The 23,631-nt window shown below is 32.0% G+C and overlaps 1 protein-coding gene across 1 annotated transcript in view; it reads right to left on the bottom strand.

Annotated features, from left to right (window-relative positions):
• Positions 1-23,379, bottom strand: part of LOC139518053 (probable inactive protein kinase DDB_G0270444) — a 38,798-nt gene extending 15,419 nt beyond the window's left edge. Inside the window, exon 1 of the mRNA XM_071309704.1 lies at positions 23,106-23,379. The gene's annotated coding sequence lies outside the window, so the exon portion shown is untranslated. The remainder of the gene's footprint in view (positions 1-23,105) is intronic.
• Positions 23,380-23,631: the final 252 nt, after the last annotated feature.

Below are 23,631 nucleotides of genomic sequence, written 5' to 3'. Positions count from 1 at the left end.
AGACTACAAGCTAATAGTATAAATCAATTTGTTATAGATAAGCTTTAATAGCAGACAATAAGCTTCCAAACAAGTATATTAATGTATATTTACTGAACATCTGTATAAAAGTTTGATGCATAATTTATATCTTTAACATTCATTCTGTACAATATAAACAAAACTATCCTTGTTTTGAAATTTCCATGCAATGCATGATATTTTAAGAATAACTCATAGACTTAGGTCAAATAGAACAGAAAATGTATTACAAATACAATGTTAAGAACAATCTTTTCAAATAAAGGAAACAGTAGTATAGGTGGCATAGTAGTATTTCTTTCCGGGATTTAGGTTGCTCTTTTGTTCACCCTTCTTATGTCAATGTATCTTAACAGTGTGATTGGACAAAAATATAGTATCAACTGAACATACCTTCCCAAACTGAGGGACTAATCAGGTGTAGAAAAATATGAATCATACAGATAAAAATATTTTTTTTGAAAATTGTTTAAAATTTGTTTATTCAACTTCATGATAAAAGACCTAAAAGCACTAGTGGCCTTAGATTTAAATGTTAAAAAGATGACAAGTAAAAGGTCATAATACATATCCAAATTCATTTTTGGCAGTGTTTTAAAGTGGTGTAAATCATAAAAATGCAACCATTATCTCTTATGGCTCAGGAAATACTACTATACCACCTGTTCAAAATTCATAATTTGTTTGAGAGAAAACAAATCCGGGTAACAAACTAAAACCGAGGGAAACACATCAACTATAAGAGGAAAACAACGAACAGATGTGCAACAAAAAATGAACGATAATGCATCATACATAGAAACGAACTATAAGATAATAACTGCCATATTCCTGACGAGGTACAGGACGTTTTAAGGAAAACATCGTGGATTGAACCTAGTTTTGTGGCTACCCAAACCTCGCGCAAAAAATATCTGAAACACTTAACCACTATTTTTTCCGAAATTCCGGCATTATAATACAAAAGAATGCCAGAGATATCACCGTATAGTTCTATTTAATAATAATGGAAGAGCGCAGGACTGTCTTATCAAGCATATTTATCTTTATATTTTTATTTAATGAGGACAATGACAGACTTATACGACGATAAAGTGTCTTTTAAAATTTGTGCTTTGGATCTTTGTACCATTGTTGTATACCAAATCACCTCCTTTTATTCAAACATGGATGATATTTTGTTTTATATCAAACCGACTTTGTTAAATCAATGACTGCCTGGGATGATGGAAATGAAAGATGAATTGGTTCATGAAACAAATTCCCTTAATACACTAGACGAGACTAAAAGTAAATAAACTCCAGCTTTGCTCTTAATATCAAATTGTTGTTTACTGACTTTAGTAACAATGTATTAGTTTGAATTTTTGTCCTTCAATCGGGGATGTTCATGATTTTATTGATTACAGAATAAGTTCGGCATCTTATATGTTTTGTTTTAAAATCAAAATTTCATTTTTTATTAAATGCATGTGAAGGTTAAGTTTAAAGCACCCTTTTTCCATCAACTTTGCTAGGTTAACACGGTATTCTAAAAAAGTGAAATGTATTAACATAGCCTACTGTTTTTGAAAAAGTGATTGCAAAACTTGATATATTTGTATGGTAAATTGAGTAAAATAAGGATTTGATATAATCAATCACGTAATTGTTTTGCACAAACTTCTCTTCATTCTTAACCATGTTAATATCCTATAATCATTAAAACCAAGAAATGCGACACATTTTAAACTAATTTCCGCTATTATTGTGTTTTGAAAATTGAAAATCTTTATAGACAACAGAATAAATTAATCTTGTATTATTTAATACACTATAGCATATTGATTAAGTCCGGATTTCTAATAGATGTAAAGATACCTTTTAACAAATATATGCGAGGAAAAAAGACAATAAAACTGGAAGGGATACCGGCTCCGTCAAATGAACATATTTGTGATAAGCTGTGAAACAAATATTCCATAACAGTCGAACAAATACTGATTGCATCCGTAAAACTTATAATGAATACTAAAACTAAGGTTGAATGGTCGAAGCAAAAGATTCTGCACTTTTTTGCAATTACCACAACAACCTGCCCACAATTTGGTATTTCTGTCTCTTTATGTCAAATAAATGTCGATAACAGTGAAGTTATAAGGTAGGCCATCATATAGATGGGATTGGTCGTCAAATCAGTGGGTTTTATTATTCATGATGGATGCATTTGATTTTTTTGTGCAAACATAAAAATCGCCATTGTACCAAACATGGAATTGGCAAAACAATAGAAATCAATAGTTAAATCATCAAACATGGTCATAATAAAACAATACCATAGTATTGATATGAAAAGAAATGGGATTAATAAGAAACGATATAACATGCGTCCTACGTCATGACCACGTCATTACAACAAAGGTCAAAGTTCATTTGATCAATAGGATTGATAATCTCATAATCCCATCATGTATATCTTAGATAATGAAGAGCAAATAATAATCTAAATTAGTTTTTCAATGTTTTCACTTTCAGGTATGAAACATGAGATATTTGATAATATTACGTACTTCGTCGTATGAATAACATGTAATGAAAAATTTCATATAAGACAAAACAAACAACACAAGTAAGAAAAACTTGAAGACTATTATTGCTATATTTTCTACGGTATTTGATGGAAGAAACAATTTTTTTAAGAAATCATCCCCAAAATTTTCAAATAACAATACAATCAGATGATGGATATCTGTATATATTACTCTTGGCCAGTGATATAGTCAAAACATAACCGTTAAAATAAACAATTACAAAATTTGCGCTGATTTTGAAGAAAGAAAAACTGTATCATCAAGGTATTTCTATGGAAAACGATAACTGTAACATGCGTGGAAGTTTCTCATTTGAAACGCGCGTCTGGCGTATATACAAAATTTAGTCCTGGTATCTATGATGAGTTTATTTATACAAACGGTGCTCTAAAGAATGTACTCGCATTTAATGTATAAAATGACCATTGGTTATAAGAATGAAAATATAATTTCATAAGTTGCATATGTCCGAAGAGTTTTCTCAGTTTATAGTTAACCTTCATCAAAGCCGAATATTTTAAAGCCAAAAAGGTATAAGAACCGAAAGAGTTGACGAGCTGTATGAACAAAAATTACATAAAATGATAACCAAATTCATACAATGTCAACATTGAATGATAGTTGTTCAATAATTTATAAATTTATAAGCAGACAATTTAAGAAAGGTTTATAATAAATCATGTCAGTACTGAAGTGATGACTACCGAGCTGAAATTACATTTTATATACATCTGCAACCGAGTTAAACAAGTTATATTGAAAAGTAAACACTAGAGGCCGAACAATTCCTCTCGCCTTAAAGTTAGTTATACGCATACATTAGTTTTTGATTTCTGGGTGTCGCTGAGATGAAAATGGTTAAAAAGCCAAACAAGTTTAAAAGTTGATTCCAATATAGGTCTTGTTAGACTTTTACGAAAAGAAGAAAAAAAATTTTTGAGAAAACAGAAAATACCCGTATGAAACCCTGAACCTATCCAACGAAGAAAGGTGTCACCTTACTAACAGAAGTTATGCTTTCATAGAACCTAGTTGATCGAGTTTCAGGAGTCGTAGTATTCAATCGTTGTTGATGGTTATGGCTTCGGTTCAAATCCAACTAAGAGAACTATATAAATTTGCAAGTACAAAACATTTTACACTCAATCCTAATGGATGTATAGGACATTCATTCCCTGTCAGTATAATGTAACACTATTTCCACCATAACACCATCGATAACACAAAGACATACATTTAAAGATGGGCGAGGTAAATATATAATTGTATCAATATATATAATACAGCTTTGTTGTTCAGTTTAGAACTTATTCCCAATTATATGGATAAAATGTGTTTGGATGTGACTTCATCACCTGGGATACTATCCAGTTAGAGATATCTTAAACAGTAAATGGGATATGTAAATAACTTTTGATACATTTTTGGCTCGTGGAAATCTAAAGATTTCTTGTTTGGAATATTATTAAGTGGACGTTAGCTGTATTTGGAAAAACATTTAGGATTTTTTGGTCCCCAATGCTTTTCAAATCGTTCTTTAATTGGCATTTTTAAATTTTTTTTATTCGGGAGTCATTGATGAGTCTATTGAAGACGAAACTCGCGTCTGGCGCAATATAAAATTTCAATCCTGTTAAATCTAAGATGAGTTTATTTCTATCAAATATAAAAAAGAAGATGTGGTATGATTGACAATGAGACAACTCTCCAAAAGAGACAAAAATGACACAGAAATTAACAACTTTAGGTCACCGTACGGCCTTCAACAACGAGCAAAACCCAAAGCAGGTTTGCACTTGAATAGAAAGTAAACAAAATCCATGAAAAGCGTTTTAAAATTTGTAATAAAATAATAAAATCTTTAAAACCAATGCATAGATTTCTTTTAAATTAATATGTTGTCGATAAATGAATTTCCGCTTTAATCAAGTAAAATAATTGTTTCTGTTAATGGTGAAGTCCCATCCAAGCACTTTAATTCATCTCTTCATATAATTGGAAATAACGTCTAAACTGAACAGCATAACTGTAAGGGGATATGACGTTTCATTAGTTTTTCAAAAAATAAAAAAATTAACGCATTTATGTTTTCGATTAATCGTTCGAAGTTGAATATACCGCAGCCTTAATCCAAATTTAGTAAATAAATCTTTGATATATGACCCTTTACTGTACTATAACTTTAACCAAAGGTTTAAGGCGTGACATCACAACCTGCAGAACATGCACTTAAGCTGTATGAATTATAACCGGGCTTTGAATAATGTCACATGCCATCCATACCACACACACATGCTCTTAAGAAGTAAGGAAGTTATGTAATTCAGGAAATATTCGGCTAATTGTATCGTAAATCTTCTTACTTAAATGGAAAGCCAAGAAAAATCAACACGTTTGAGTATTAAATTGATCTCTACCAGACCAGACACCGTCTATCTTCGTGCATACATAACACCATCACTATTTTCTTTGCTTTGATCAAAGCATTAACACCTACTGAATCTATTTAGCATTGTCTCACGGGAAATTTGTTCACCGCAACATTACATCAATGTGGGACGTGTCTGTTTAATTATTGCATTTTCAAAGAATTTCTATTTTAACTTATTCTATTAATATTTTCACTCTAAAACATCTTTTTTGCCTGTCCTCTGTTTTTAACTGTTTATCACGTTTTAGGGTAATGAAAGTCCTGGTAGAAGTGAGATATTTAAAAGGAGTTCCTTTACTTTTTGTAGCTATTTCTTGCATTAATATGAATGAATTTACAAACATAATGGTCAACATCATCATAAACATGTTGAATGTGAGCAGTATATGGAGGGAATTAAAGAAATTTAAATCTGCATGCACTTTATCATAAACAAACATAAAGTATCATTATAAATCATTCGGAGCGGAAAATTCAAAACGGAAAGTCCCTATTCAAATGGCAAAATCAAAGGATAAAACACATCAAACAAATTGATAACAACTGTCTTATTCCTAATAATAATTCCATAATAACACATTGTTTCAGTAAAAAAAATCCAAATTAGAAAAAAAAACCAAAAAACAACTTAAAGTATTCGCCAAACGCCTATGGTTTTTGTCAGGTTATTTTGGTAAGTTAAAAAGCGTAACGCGCATTAACTGCCAGATTTAATCCATCATTTTCTACATAAGGAAATGCATGTACAGAGTCAGAAATATGATAGTTGTTTTCCTTTCGTTTGAGCTTTTGTGTTTGTCATTTGATACCGTTATGAATTTTCCTTGTATGTATAAACCTGGAGTAAATAGAAACTTCTCAATATGCCAAATTCTCAATGATCTGGGTATTATTCTTCAACTACACAAAAACAATAGAATGGGTTACCAATTGATCAGGTAAGAGTACCCAGGGTATTTTCTCACGATACCTAGGTCGACAATGAACTGTTAACTATGCTCTATAATAACCCACCAAACTTTCCTTCGTCAGAGCGTTTCACGGGTAGAATACACCACATATTATGTTTGCGGTGGACACAGAAAGTTTTCAACAAAGCTTTTGTATCATTTAGCTTATTTAGATTTGAATTAAGATGAAATATTTTCAAAAAGATCCATAGTTCAATAATTTCGAAGTAAGAATTTTATGCATGGCTAATATTCTTTAAAATGATTATAAAGAAGATAAACACAATGACATAATCTGCTTGTTAAATTCAAACAGATTATTTTTGAAATTTGAAAGTTTTATGTCTCGTGCATACAATAAAGTCATGAAGAAACATGTGCCGTGCGCACACATTACGTTACGAAAGAGAAAAAAAAAATTTTACGTAATCTTCAATAGTTATCATTGGAACTCCATCATCTCTCTGTGTCATATCATTCCGTAATTTTCTATTCCTTAATCATAAATAAATGGGGATTTAACATGCAATTCTGTCATATATATCAAATATTGATGTTTTATTGTGTCGAAGTGCTAAATAGCATTACTCCCATGAGAATTATGCGCTAACATCATTAAAGGTCAATCAAATTGATTTTTCTAATCTTTGGATTCAGCATGTCCTTATGAGTAAATAAAGGCAACAGTAGTATACCGCTGTTCAAAACTCATAAATCCATGGACAAAAAACAAAATCGGGGTAACAAACTAAAACCGAGGGAAACGCATTAAATATAAGAGGAGAACAACGACACAACACCGAAACGCAACACACACAGAAACGGACCAAGCAACAGACAAAACACCACGAGAATAACAAATATAACATCAAAACCAAATACATGAATTTGGGATAGACAAGTACCGTGCCACGTCTTATCTCAAAAATAAGAGAAAACACAAACGACTCAACGTTAAAATGCAACACACACAGAAACGAACAAACTTTTGAGTAAACTTTTGTAAACACGCCTGTCAAAGAAAGAAAACCTTCATTTTGCGTTGCTGAATTTTTAAGTCATCAATTTCTCCAATGACAATTGTTTAATTCAGATAGGAAACTTTTCTACTAATACTTAAGAAGGTGGACTCATTCTACGACAAAGTCGGAATCGTCTTTTTTCAGGAAGCAGGAAGCGACTACATCTTTAAACAAAAATCCATAGTTGTGCATCTCATAAAGTGACAATAAAAAGCAATGTTTATTTAGTTATTCTTTAATCGATACGATTGTTTCACATTTATTACAGTCATAATAAAACTATTGTCATAAGACTTGATAAAATGTTACTTGTATACGCAATAACGCATAAAAGATAGGGACAAGTAAGTAACATAAAAGAGTGCTCATGGTTATAATTTATTATGGGCTTTCAGTTTTACTTTAATAACAGAAATAATGGAAAATTCGCTGAACACATCAACTGAACAGTAAAGACAAGTTTTAGATTTTTTTTTTCACATTTCCTGTGCGAACTACTTAAAAAGAGATTTGCAGAAAGAAAGTCGAAAAATTACAAGTTGGAAATTTGACATTCGTGACCAAGAATGTCGTGAAGAAAGGCGGTTTTGAGTTTGTTTCCTTTTGTTTTGTTTTTTTTTGCTCCTGTTTTATCTTTCATCATCCAAGTTTAATAAGACTGACAAGCAGAAAGCAATAATTGATTTCACGTTCATTACTTATTACTGGTTGTTTGCCTGAGACCATTGAGTCGAACGATTAAATCTTGTCTGAATGTTAATCAGAACTGAGTATCAATACTAAAATGTAAATGTCAAATGCATTTATTCCTCGGAACGTCAAGATGTAATATAAAAAAAAAAAACAAATGTGTTCTGAATTTTCAATATTGACCTCATTGTGGTAATAGCAAGAAAATGATTTACCTAAACCAATTTCCAGAATATTTTTATTTCATGTATGAACCATATGTATCTTGATTAAGCCAAAGTAATAAAAGACTTTGCTGTATCTTAAACTTTTTTATTTGTAGAATTTCAACGACAGAATCTTACTGAAAGGAAACTGCATTTGTTAACGTCATATGAAACGAGATTCTCGTAATTGTAATGTTCAGAAAATAATTTGACCCGTATAATAACAAAAAAACAAAAACAATAAAAAGAAAACCTTTCACTTGAACCGGTAGCTTTATTGAATGGTTGACGTTTCAGTAGGTCTCACCAGACTATTTCCTTTTTATATATAAAATGCATATGAGTTACTCAAAACGCATTAATCTCAAAACATTTCGGGTTCGTGATTTGTACTTTCTTTCCTTTTTCCATCGATGCTTGAAACGAAAGTAAACTGAAGTAACTGTTATCTCCACCAATTTTATAATTATACCCACAGTAATAAAACACTAGCTTAAATGTGCTTAAAAAACTCAGTTTAAATGATATTGACGTCATTGTCAAAATATAAATATGAAGACAGCAATTAATGTCGAACCAAAACGACTTTAATAGTTTCCATTCGAAATCCGTAAAAATTTTTAAACGACAGCAATGAATGTTGTTCCGAATTCGCTTTTACTATCAAAATCAAATTGGTAAAGAATCAAAGAAAGTTGTCATAACGTGTTCACCGTGTAATCAGATTAGTAGAACAATACATATTGCAATTTATTGCTCTCGAAATTGAATTAAACACTTTCCACATGTAGACAGGGAGTACATTATGAGTAATATGGAACAGAGTACTTTATTTTATAAACGTTATGTGTAGAGTAAAAAGTAAAATCACAACAATACTGAACATCGAGTTAAAATCAAAATGGAAAGTTCCTAATCAAATGGAAAGTTCCTAATCAAATGGCAAAATCAAACATTATTTTCACGATTAAAAAAAAGAAGTCAAACACATATACTCAATTATTGAGATACTGAAAATAAACCTCAATAAAACAGATTTTCTGCGTAGCTTTAATTCATTGTCATTGATCATTGTTTTTCGTTCACACCTACGTCCTGTCAGATTGTCTACAAAATTGGTATACCACAAAAAGTTCTAAGAGTTATATTTAACATTCAACATACACTTTCAAAAATATAAAACAACACGTTTAATCAAGCCAGCATAAGACTTAACCAACATTAGGCCTTAAAACTCCGTTTGATGACAGTGCACAAACACTTGTCTTTTATTGGAGTCTTGATACGAACTGACACTTGTCTTTTATTGGAGTCTTGTTACGTACTGATACTTGTCTTTCAAAGTTGAAGAGCATTGAGGATCCAAAATTCCAAAAAGTTGTGCCAAATACGGCTAAGGTAATCTATGCCTCGGATAAGAAAATCCGTAGTTTTTCAATTCAAAGATTTGTAACAGGAAATTTATTAAAATGACCACATTATTGATATTCATGTCAACACCGAAGTGTTGGCTACTGTGCTGGTGATACCCTCGGGGACGAAACGTCCACCAGCAGTGGCATCGACCCAGTGATGTAAATAGTTATCAAAGGTACAAGGATTATAATTTAGTACGCCAGACGCGCGTTTCGTCTTCATAAGACTCATCAGTGACCCTCATATCAAAATATTTATAAAGCCAAACAAATACAAAGTTGAAGAGCATTGAGGATCCAAAATTCCAAAAAGTTGTGCCAAATACGGCTAAGGTAATCAATGCCTCGGATAAGAAAATCCTTAGTTTTTCAATTCAAAGATTTGTAACAGGAAATTTATTAAAATGACCACATTATTGATATTCATGTCAACACCGAAGTGTTGACGACTGGGGTGGTGATACCCTCGGGGACGAAACGTTCACCAAAAGTGGCATCGACCCAGTGGTGTAAATGGTTATCAAAGGTACAAGGATTATAATTTAGTACGCCAGACGCGCGTTTCGTCTTCATAAGACTCATCGAAATAGACAACGCGATTTATATTTATATATGGTAATGTTGAAATACACCACTCTTCTTTTTTCTAGTTAAACTTAGCTTTTCAGCAAATAAGAAACTGCTTTTTATTTAATACAAGGTTACTATCAGTGTTGTATTGGAAATCAATACGTCTCTTAGTCAACTCAAAAACTAATTCTTATAAGAGTGAATAAAATGAGACGTGATTTATACTCCAGTAGGACAGAAACATAACGACACAAAACATATCGATAGTTGCATATTTTTACGTTCATATTAGAATAAGTATTTTATAAGGAAGACACCAAATTCAAGTCTAGAAATTAAAAGTTTCTAATAAATATTCAATCTTCCAGAGACTACATTTACGAATGTGTTTCTGATTTCCAGTTGAAATAATAAAATGAAACGTTTCTCTAATTTGGGATTCTTGTACTTTTAAATATATAAAGAAAACGAATGTTTACATTCAAATAAAACTAATCATGGTATAAAAAAAACTTGCTTTAAAACGAAGCAATTTCACCGCTTCATTTGAAGCATATGTATTCCCATTATGCTTTCCTTTAATTAACTTTAAATATCAGACAAAATTCTTGACACATATTATTTGTGAACATATTGCCTAAGTCCACACAATGTATGTCTGTTTTGTTCACTCGTCATAGTCAATATAATTGAATTTGAAGCGACTGTCATACAAGAGAGAGGTAAAGCTAGCTTTACAATCAGGTTTAATCAATCATTTACTACATAAGAAAATGTCTATACCAAGTCAGGAATATAATAATTGTTATTCATTAGTTTGATGTGATTGAATATTTAATTTTGCCATTTGATTACATAGTTTGCGCTTTGAATTTTCCTCGCAGATCAGTAATTTAAGTGATTTTACTTTTCCATTAATTTTCTTAGGTCCTAAAAAGATCATTTTTAAAAGTAAAAGTTGTTGATATTTTGAAAGGTTCTGCATATCATGCTAAGGGGAGTTAGAAATATCCTATATTATACTGATGGCAGCAAGATATCAGAACTGGAAACAAAGATAAAGACAACACCCTTCACCTGACTTAGGAATTGGAGATTAGGTAAGATCTTGATTAAATAGTTATCAAAGGTACCAGGATAATAATTTAATACGCCAGACGCGCGTTTCGTCTACATGAGACTCATCAGTGACGCTCAGATCAAAATAGTTGTAAAGCCAAAGAATTACAAAGTTGAAGACTTCAAAAACTTCAAAAACATCACAGTAAAACTTAGAGATTGGAGATGACGTAAGATCTTGACTAAAACATCACAGTAAAGAGTGATAAAAAGTCACGGGAAATATTACAAAGGTATTCTTATTACATTATTTGTTAATTACTTATATAGCTACTTTGAAAATTTCGTGTTTTTTGCAGATTTTACAGTGTTTTTGTTTTAAAAATATATTCACTGTCTCTCGACGAGGAAGATTTAGAGCTAAAAAGACGAAATATACCAGAAGGACAGTCAAACTCATAAACCGAAAATAAACTGACAACGCCATGGCTAAAAATGAAAAGGACTAACAGACAAACAATAGTACACATGATACAACATAGAACACTAAAGAATAAACAACACGAATCCCACCAAAAACTAGGGGTGATCTCAGATGCTCCGGAAGGGTGAGCAGATCCTGCTCCACATGTGGCTTCTGTCGTGTTGCCTTAGTTATAACAAATCCGATAAATAGCCTAATTCGGTAGGTCACATTCATGAAAGGGAAGGGGATTGTAGCTACGACGTAAGGAACATATCCGATATCATTTGTGAAACGGTTATTCCATAACGGTCAACCAACCAGTGATGGCGTCCGTAAAATTTACGAAGAGATGATTTCAACTTCATCATTTGGAACTCTTGACTTTATAGCTTCCTTGTGAGCTAAATATAGTGTACAGACACATAACCATTGTTGATTAAGTGTTAAACTTACCCCCAGATGACTATCAATTATTTGCGTTGTTTGCTTGCTGTCAATTATTAACCTTACATCCAAAATGTGTAAATTAAGATTGATTTCAAAACGAAGATATAATAAACAGACATAACAAAATGGAGGGAAAATAACGTCAAAGATTGATACGATTTCAGGATATAAACGAGTATTGTGAATAGTCGACTCATTATTTTCCTGACAGACTTCACTACAGGCACTTGTCTCACTAAAAAAACCCACCTATATACCTTTATATAACCCAAGGTACCTAACTCTATGTGTTTGAGAGAAAGTACACTCGATCGCAAACGTTCCTTATATTTCGATTCCGCGATTATCATCTTCGCCACTGAAACTTATTATGTCATAAAATTAATCGACATTAAATTATCGGTCTCTCAAAAATCCGATTTTGGTACCTTTCGTTATATAGGGTTATTTTTCACAGACAGGTTCTTGTTGACTTCACTTTTATACATTTATTTTTACATTTCATGTTTCCCTAGTTTTAATCGATTTCTTCTTGACAATTTTATGACTTTAATGATTCTGATTATCACATTTATTACATTTCGCTTTCTATCGACACAAAACCTCCAATTACGATTATACCATACTTCAATAAACACTAGCTGTTTGTGTAAACATGAGTCTTCATATCAAAGACCCTATAAAAAACAACATATGCAGTATGGTGGGAGTGTAATTTTCGCACACTCCTCTTTCTTGTAATTTGGTTAATAATTGAACTATAATTTACTTAGAAACTTGTAAACAACTTGATGAATACCACAATTTTTCACACTTGTTTGATTATTTTGGGTTAATTGGTTCTATTGATTGGATCACGTAACGGCAATCCTACATAATAATGACTAGACAATGTTGTCTGTGATTGATCTGTTCGATGGATTAACAAAAAATAACCAATAACAGATAAAAAAAACTATTGAAAATCTTACAGACGTCACTGAGTTATTTTAAGTGTGGATACTTACTTCAATGGCTTTAACGCCTATACTTTCTGTTATATTTTATTGCGACAGTTTAGTATAAATAAATTCGCTTCCCATTTTAAAGCACATTCATATAGTCATATATTCGAGCAAATAAAATACAGTTAAAGTTGAAAATATTCTATATTTATAGATCATTTATGTATCGTCTAAATATACTACCGAAATTTACCAAAGTCTGTTTTGTTGATATACATTTGACGTGACTCTGTACTTATACTTCCCTTCATTGTGTTATTGTGTTATGGTAAAATATTTGTACTCCAGTCTTACATTTTTGTCAATGTGTTTTGTCTATCATTTGTTTATTAGACTTTTTGTGTTTTTTTTTGTGTTACATATGAAAGAGGGACGAAAGATACCAAAGGGACAGTCAAACTCATAAATCTAAAACAAACTGACAACTCCATGGCTAAAAATGAAAAAGACAAACAGAAAAACAATAGTACACACGACACAACATAGAAAACTAAAGAATAAACAACACGAACCCCACCAAAAACTAGGGGTGATCTCAGGTGCTCCGGAAGGGTAAGCAGATCCTGCTCCACATGTGGCACCCGTCGTGTTGCTTATGTGATTACAAATCCGGTAAATAGTCTATGCTCTGTACTTGTACATCTTGTCATTTATGTTGTTGTGTTGTGGTGGGGTTTTGTATTCGTGTCTTTCGTTTTTGCTAATGTGCTTTGTCCATATGTCTTTTGTGTTTCTTTTTTTACATATGACGTTGCTCTGTACTTGTACATCCCGTCATTATGTTATTTATGCTGTGTTGGTTGGTTTTTTTTTTGTATTCTTGTCGTTCATTTTTGCTACTGTACTCTGTCTGCATGTCTCTTTGTGTTTCTTTGTTTATTATTTTTTTTTAGTGATTAAGATTATAGCACAATGTTGACTGTGGTACCCCTAATATTGACATTTTACCGATTATTTTGTTTGTTTTGTTCACAGATGTTGTCAATATAATAGAATTTATGCGACTGTCATACAAGTGAGAGGTTTAGCTAGCTATACAACCAGGTCTAATCCACCATTTTCTACATACGAAAATGCCTGTACCAAGTGAGGAATATGAAAATTGTTATCCATTCGTTTGATGTGTTCGAACTTTTGATTTGGCCATTTGCCTATGGACTTTCCGTTTTGAATTTTCCTCGGAGTTTAGTTTTTTTGTAATTTTATTTTTATGTGTTTATGCGCCATTTATAGTCATTATGTTTTTCGGTCTGTGCGTCTGTTCGTTCTTTCGTTCTTTCGTTCGTCCGTCCATCTGACCTGCTTCATGTTATAGTTTTTGGTTATCGTTTTTGGTCAAGGTAGTTTTTGATAAAGTTGAAGTCCAATCATCTTGAAACTTAGTACACATATTCCCTATGATATTCTTTCTAATATTAATGCCAAATAAGTGTTTTCACCCAAATTTTACAGTCCACTGAACAAAATACAATGATGACTGTTGTACCCCTACATGTATTTTGACATTTTCACCTCTTATTTGTTTGTTTTGTTCACACTTTGTTGTCAATATAATGGACTTTTATGCCACTGTCATACGGGTGAGAGGTTTGGCTAGCTATGAAACCAGGTTTAAGCTAGGTACCTTTGATAACTAATTAATCCCCCATTTTCTACATAAGAAATTGGCTGTACCAAGTCAGGAATATAGCAGTTGTTATTAATTTGTTTGATGTGTTTGAGCTTATCACATTTAAAGTCTAAAAAGACAATAATACATAAAAATGGCGATAGTTTTTTTCTTCAAAAGCAGCCAGTGTGTGTATAAAAAGAATGAGAAGTGGTATGATTTCCAATGAGAAAAATATCTACAATCCAAAATAAAGTTTGACTCGTTAGACCTACAATATGCACAAAAATGATTAACATACGATAGAAAGTATTAGCTAATCCAAAAAGCTAGTTCAACTGATACTTTAGTGTTGACTGCATGCTGATCCAGAAAGCTAGTCCAACTGATACTTTAGTGGTGACTGCATTTGGTTTATTCAAATTTGTGTTTCTATTAATTTTGTTCCTTATGTGACCTCCATCAAGCTACACATATGTGTAGGAAAACGTCAATGAAAGAGAATCTGTCCAGACTCCATAAATTGCACAAATCCGTAGCATTAATCGTAAATCCACATACTAACTATTATATATATCTGCATATGTGTCCACATACTAACTATTATATATATCTTCATATGTGGTCAGTTTAAAAAGAGGGAGAATATACCAACGGCGTAATCCATTTTTTTCAGTACTGAATGACATTTGCTTTTTAATTTTGTAGAGCAGATTTTGAATTTGTGTTTTGAGCTAGCAATTTTTACAGATATTCTTTCTGCAATGCTTAATATTTAAAACTGATTATCTTTTGTTTATGTCATACAAAATAACTGCAGGATAAAAATAGCAGTATGTATTACAATGATTTTTATTCTTTGACAGTAGCCGAAGAAAATGTCTAATTATTTATTCTAGCTTCACAAAGTGACCTTTGACATTTATAAATATCTTTTTTTTATCACGTATGAAGTAATCAGAAACCTTCCCATCACCAGAATTATGTTTGATAAGGTCAAATTCATCTGTATTTCACAGATATGGTATATGTGGTTCGTACAAAGACCACTAATAGGAAATACGACTCGAGGGAGCAGCGACAAACTGTAATTTAAATACAAATTAGGTCTATTGGATCTGAATAATTTTACACAAATAATCTTCTTACATATACCAAACAGAATATACCAGGATATTCATTATTTGGTGTTGTGTAAGTTAATACATAGGTGATTATAATCAATCCTAATAGTTACTTCAGTATAAACATCAATAATGATAATTACACTCCAATAACGACATAGGTTCTATAATTAACAATGTAATGCCATCCTGATCCTAAACGGGATTCGTTATTCCAGAAAGTCGCACTCGTTAATATTATTTTTCGAAAAAAGACTTACTGAAACCAGGAAGTTCCTTGTAATATATACTTATACAATATTAGATATCCCCTTGTATTCAAAATTCAAGGAGGCTAGTTTTAAAAAATATATGAGAAACTCTTTCATTAGACAGCAATCCATTCAAACAATAAAACCAGGAATACATTCAGATATAAGCACTAAGTCCTCAATAACACATTAAATTCAAATATACTTCAATTGAGATAAAAAAAAATCCTTCTTAAATTTTTTAAATGGGCCATTATTTTAGAAAACTAATTAGACCTTAACGCCGTTGTGTTTTTTTTTTTTTTTCAATCTATAATTATTTTAATGGAAAAGAAAGGATGTGGTTTATAATCTTATGACACAAAGTCCGCACACGTACAACAAAGCATTAATTGCTTCTATTCATCGGAGAATCAAAACGAGGCATTCAACACAGAGTAAAGGAACACTGCCAGGTCTAGAGTTCCATAGCCAAGCAGCACCTTGACTGGAATTCCTAGTTTTTCAAAGTTAGACATTGAAGCACACAGATGCGGCGTGATATCGACTCGTTACACTAGACAATAACTGGCACAGAAATATAATACTGCCATTCACAATCTCATTGAAAAGCAGACACAATACAAATATTTTAACAACCCAGTTGCACATTAAGATAATTGTTAAAAATAACTTAGCAGTAAATGATATGTGACATGGGTAGATAATAACGGAGGACTGCATTACAAACTTATTAACCCCAACGAAACCGTAGTTCTAAAATCGATATAAATATATAAATATGTAAGGACTAAAGATTAAGTCTGCTTGGATTAACTAATGATTTCCATGTTTGTAACATTATATGTATAATGTCTTATTGATTGACCAAATTGAAAGTAATATAAGATAGCTAAATCGTCATTATATAGTTCAAATATGTCTTCTAACAAAAGGACTTTTTTAGGCAGTTTCTATTTGTCCGGCTAGCCGGACGAATAGTACCAGGACTATTTGTTCGTGCAATACAATGCGCATGTCACTATTTGTGTATGCGTGTAATCAGGTAATATTATCTTCAGCAGCACCAGGGGATAGCACATTTTTGTAATCTTTATACACCTTATCGCTATTTTTCCGCCATTACTGGATATCACACAGGTTCCCGTAAAATTTTGACGTCACAATACAAAATATCTGACGCCACAATGGAAAAATGATTGTTGTATGTGTCAAAAGTTCAAGCGGCAGGGTCAGCCGGGATTAGCGATAAGGTGTATTGTAAGGGCCTAATCTTGTTACTGGTAATTGAAATTGTTAATTGTTGTTTTGTTCATACTAGTATCTAATAATCAGAAAACAATCATATATATCCGGGTTCGACGACTTTCAGAAAAGAGCGACGATTTACAGAAAAGAACCGAAAAGGACCGAAAAGGACCAAAAAGAACCGAAAAGGACCGAAAAGAACCGAAAAGGATATCGATTTTTTTTTGTAATCGAAGGTAATAAAGCGACCCCTAGATAATCCAGAGTTTATTGTGGCTTTGTTTGTAACGCAATTTGTTCTGTCCTACTTGAATTGTTTAACGAAATATCTTCAAAATAAAGATTGTGATATGGTTCTTGCATATGACGATGCAGCTAATAAATACATTAAAGACCTTAAGACAGTTGAAGTTTATTCCCCAGATCTGCCAGATGTAAATACATGGGAACAAGAAGTGACAAAGTGACGATTATCGTGATTAAATCACATGCAACAAATGTATATTTGACATTTAACATCCCAGAGGAAATGGTGATGCTGACATGTATATTTTTTATATTACCATACCCAATGCCACCGGGCAATATGCTGACATCTTAAATATAAACAAATGAAATATATTTTTTTTAAATGTAAGGAAAAACTTTTGTAGTACGATAATATTTGCTTTTCATTTTTTTTTACTGCGTATTATTAAAAACATGTAATATGCTAATTAAAACGTTTAAACCTGCTGCATTTATATTTGCACCTGTCCTAATTTAGGAACCTGATGTTTAGTGCATGGTTGTCGTTTGTTGAAGTGGTTTGTGTTTCTTGTTTCTCGTTTTCATTTTTATTTTGACCTATAATTGTTTACTTGTACAAATTATGACTTTGATTGTGAGTTGTCACACCTTCTTATATCTATAAAAACAAATATTTAAATAATAAGATTAAAATCCTTGATGAATAATAAATGATAATTAAATACATATATTAAAAAAATATTACTAAAAAAAACCAAGTTATATTGTTTCTCTTTTGTTAATTCACATACCCCTATAAATGCACAATCTAAATTTTGAATTATGCATTCCATTTTATTATTACGAAGAATTGTTAACAATATAAAAAAAAATTTAACTTTAATAAATATATGCATTTTTTTCGGTCCTTTTCGGTTCTTTTTGGTCCTTTTCGGTTCTTTTCGGTTCTTTTCTGTAAATCGTCGCTCTTTCAGTCTGTAAATCGTTGGACCGATATATCCGGCCATATTTTTTACATAAAAAGAGAGAAGAAATTATTTGTAAAACAAACTTGGGTAGTGTATGACTCGTGCATTTTAAGTTAACGTAGAGGATTTTGTCTACCTGAAAAAGTTACAAAATTATTATGTCTGTAGCTGTCAAAGAGAAGTATAGACCCCTTGACCTAAAGTTATCCATATTTTGAGCGAGAAAGAGGTGGAAGATTTTTCTATAATGTCCCCCACCCAACCCCCAAAAAAGTTAACATGACTGTTAAAATCTTATTCAGAAATTCTAGGGGGGATTTGATTTTATTTGCGCGAGGGGTTCAGGGTGACACGGTGTGCTCCTTTGCCCAAATTCCTCTTTCCTTTTTTTCTCCTGATCATGATCCCATCTTTGATGTCCCGTGTATTATATTACCCCACTTTTCATAATCCTATATCAAACATCCCCACTTCAAGTTTGGAACCTCTATCCCCGCCTATATACCACTTTAAGGGCTACTTGCAAGATTCATTTTCGGAATATAACTAAGCTAATTTTTATTCAGTTAGACATGCAATTGTAAAAGCCTTTCTATAGTTCTCCGATCAATTATCTTTATTTCCTATTTTCTTTGTGATTTAAATTTTTTTAGTGCCTTTTATAAGATTATATCATTCTTTGAAGTACATACATTGTACTATCGTGTTCCATTGTCAAATTCCGAAAACTGCAAAATTTATCACAAATATTGATATCGCCGTTTCAAGCAATGATCTTAACATTGGAAATCAGTGATCGGATTACACGCGATCCCCTGGTGCTACTGACGATAATATAACACGCACTTCCGAACACACATTATATGACATGCGTATTGCACTGGCCGGATACATATCCCTGGCACTGTTCGTCCGGCTAGCCGGACAAATAGCCACTCCGTTTTTTATAACCTTGAATGAAAAGTGAATAACTTACAACAATTATTCTCACCGGCAACTCAAGATGTAAAAGTAACATGTCCGAAAGGACTGATCCGAATGTCTAACAGGGAATAATCTGAAAGGACTGACAGGGTATAATCCGAATGGCATGACAGGGTATAATCCGAAAGGACTGACAGGGTAAAATAATGACAGGACATAATCCGTAAAGACTGACAGAGTATGATCCGAAAGGACTGACAGGGTAAAATCCGAAAGGACTGATAGGGTATAATCCACTAGGACTGACATGTGTTCAAAATGTGTTCAGAAGGACTGATCCGAATGTCTGACAGAGTATTATCCGATATGACTGACAGGATATTATTCAATAGGACTAACATGGTATTATTCGAAAGGACTGACAAGGTAAAATTCAAAAGGAATGGCAAGGTATAATCCGACAGGACTTACATGGTATAATCTGATATGACTGACAGGATTTAATCCAATAATCAGAAAGGACAAACAGATAAAATCAAAAATGACTGAGAGAGTATAATTTGAAAGGATTGGCAGAGTATAATCCAAAAGTACTGAAATGGTAAAATTCAAAAGGACTGACTATGAACAATCCGAAAGGACTGACCGGGTATAAACCGAAGTATTGACGATGTGTAATCAATCATTTTGCTATTTTAACTCAATCCAAAGTGTTAACATAGCAATTCTTGGAAAAATAAAATTTGGGAACATAAGATTGTGTTTAATCAGAATATTCACAAATTCAAAAAAAACAAACCCACTCAAGTTATCTGTTCTAAAATTTTTGAATTAGTGGTAGAAGAATATACTGATAGATGCTGCTATACAAATTATTGCGAGGCCGATACATAAGCTAAAAAATAACATGTTTAGGCTTCACTGACAACATTTAGCATTTCAAAATGTATATTATGTATCGTATATTATAAAGGATTTTTTTTATAAGGTTTAACTTCTCTTTTAGTTTATGTTTTTGATCCAAGCAGTGGATGATTCTTTATACGACGAGAAAATGTCATCACTGCTCAGGTTTTCCATGTACATTAGTGACGGATCAATAGTGTGATCGATAAAACTATGTCTAAATCAGTTAGTGGTAAATTTATGTCGTAACGGTACCATGTAATACATACTAAATATATCTCTTGCTATAATTAATATCGTTTTCCGATTCAGAATGAATATGTAGTTATCAATTCTAAATTGCAATGGCACTTCACTTTTGTTCATGGTGAAAATAAATTACCCTATCTGCCAGTTCTTTGAAGCTTCATAGATCGAAATGACGATATCTTTCAAAATGAAGCTATTTGATATTAGCTATAAATGTTTCAGTATTTGCATCATAAGTGGTCTGTTCTTCGTATTATTGACCATGTATTATTCATACACGAAATATATTTTTGTTTTTGTGATATTGATGTCACCTGATGTTTTCCATCAATAGAAAAGAAAGAGAATTTAAATAGATAAAATATAGAACTTATTGTTAACTGTTATTGGAAATGTTAAAAGCCAATAACAATCCTATGCTATATAGAAAAGACATAGTGGCTTTCAGAACTTTCATGGTTTAAAGGCATGCTAATGTGAAGCTAGTATGAATAATGTATAAGATTTGTTGTGGTTTTTGCCGATTCATCGACTGAAACTGTACAGCAAAATCCTACTGTGTAACTTCACTGGCTTCTATGAACACAAAGAAGTACTGAGGAAAATGTTCATAAAATCATTTCTTTATTAGGTTTTAAAATTTGTTATGAATTTTTTTAGACACTTGATTTTGAATTGGAACTCACGAACTCAAATCGAGACCAAGCGGTTACCAGATAAATAGACTTCAATTGGCTTAAAATTTTAAAACAAAGGACTAGTTTGAATTGGTATACATATAGAAACTCGTGTATTTGATTACCCAAAGGCAATGAAAATTTGCCAAAAAAGGAAAATTCTTTAATCCTGAAATAAGCAATTTTAATCTTACATACTCTCCACACAATATCAGCTACTTCCCAATTCAGGAGCCCTTGGCTAATGTTTATTTATATGTTTCTGAGTTAAGTGCGACGTTCATTTTCGATGAACTAGTACAAACAGGGGCCAGTGGTATAGCCCGCGTCCGGGTGCGGGATTTCCTCTTCATGTTGAAGACCCAATGGTGGCCTTCAGCTGTTTTCTGCTATTTGGCCGGGTTGTGGTCTCTTTGATACATTCCCCGTTTTCATTCTCATTTTTTATGTTTCACTAAAAACAAATTGAGTCAAATTCATGCTCAATTAAAGAAATCAAATGTACTCTTTGACTCTATGAAGAAACAACTATCGAAAGCGGGCATAACAATAAGTGAATTCAGCCAACAAATACCTGTACTCATAGCTTTTAAAAAAACTCTCATCTACGAATTAAAATAAACTCTAATAGACCTGCTATCATGCTAAAACATGCTAAAACATAATACACTTGTGTAAATCAAATACAAAAAAGATCCTATGGGTTTGGACTCAGATTACTACTTTGTTCTAAAAATATAGTTAAAATTATAAATTGCATTTAGCATCGAATACATGCTACGTAAAACTGTAGTTCATGTTATTGGTTTGACGTCAAGCACACCAGCAGAGCAGAGGAACAGTGTTTAGAAAAACGAATAAGCAATTTAAAGTACAATGACATTTTCTAAATCATACTTTAGTTTTTTTTAATTTAGCTATAAAACGAATATCAACTTTAATAGAACATACGGTTATTTATTTAATTCACTGATTTTGGTGTCTCATATTAATGTTTTTTTGCTAAAATTGGCATTCTTTCCAACACAAAAGACTTGCGCTATCCAATCTTTTACATTATGTAAATTTCTTCAGTTAATGGCAGATATATTCAGCACACACACAATCACCATGAATAATGATGTAGATGTGATGTACAGGTACAGGTACTCAACGTTCTGACCAAGAACAGTTGCAACATGCAAAGAAAGAGATAATAAGAACATACTCCATACATAGGTAATTGATACTAACATGGTAATATATTTCAAATAGAATTGAGAATGGAAATGGGGAATATGTCAAAGACTCAATAACCCTACCAAAGAGCAAACAACAGTCGAATACCACCAATGAGTTTTCATCGCAGTAAGAAAATCCCGCACCCGGAGGTGGGCCTCAGCTGGCCCCTAGATATATATTAGTTCAGTGAAAATAAAGAATTTCAAACATTGTATATGTGTTTGTTCCCCCATACTTTGTGCTTTTGATTTGGAAGTGTCCACGCGTGCATGTTTCACCTTTGTTTGTCATTAAAGTAGTATAATGCGAAATATCTTGCTTAACTATGAAGTTGAACCGCGAATACAGGACAAGTTTTTGAAGGAAATTGTGAAGAAAAATAAAAAAATAGTTTTACATTTTACTCAGTCATACTTAATAAAGACATCATATATCACACAATAAATAATGATTTTAATTACTCTTAAACCGAACTGTACATCCTTTTCTAGACTTACAACAAACATGTAAGAACAGTTACAAAATCTCTGGACTAACTACCCCTATCCTACAAATTTACTTTTAGTTCCAATATTTTTATATTTTTTCAATTTTTTTTTATATTCACTTTAAAGTCCCATTTGGTATATTAATACGAAAACAAATACATTAATTATATATCTATTAAATCATACATCTAAAAAATAAATTGTTGTATGGTTGTAAAAACCATTAAAAATTTTGTGTAAAAATTTAGACGTAATAAGTCGAATAAATATATACAATGGAAACCATATTGAAACAACACAAAAGACAACACTTTGATTTAGGCATAACAAAACGACTTACCTTTTAGTAAATATCCACTCTGAAGAAAATAAACTAAAACCTTAAATGTTCTGTCTATCTGCCAATCGCGACAGAAAGTACAGAATAGTACGTCCGTTGTTTACAAGGACACATGAATCAAAGATAATTCAAAAACCCCATCTACAATTCCATTTTTCTGCAAACCCTCGCAGACGATCGATCTGATTTTAACCAATCACATTTGAGCTTTTCATCAGTATTGATTGATGTGAAAATAATTGTCTGTATCGAGAGAGTACAGAGACCATATAGCGAAGATTTCCTATTGATCAGGTCCTTAATGCGTTGCAGGTACGAACAGTTAATTAAGAGAATACATCGATTTCAATAACACCTAAGCGCAATTAATATTTGAAATATATACTTGGGTTTTGGAAAGCAACAATAAATCTAATGTGCCATGAGTCTAAGGGCCTTATTCCCAACAAGACAATGGGGTTCAAACTTCCTTTAGTGGAATTAACTAAGAGTTTCTGTATCGGAACATTTGCCTTTAAAAATGAAG

The sequence above is a fragment of the Mytilus edulis genome, chromosome 3 (genome assembly GCF_963676685.1).
Source record: "Mytilus edulis chromosome 3, xbMytEdul2.2, whole genome shotgun sequence".
NCBI classification, from domain to species: Eukaryota; Metazoa; Mollusca; class Bivalvia; order Mytilida; family Mytilidae; genus Mytilus; species Mytilus edulis.
This window is presented reverse-complemented; position numbering and strand designations above follow the sequence as displayed.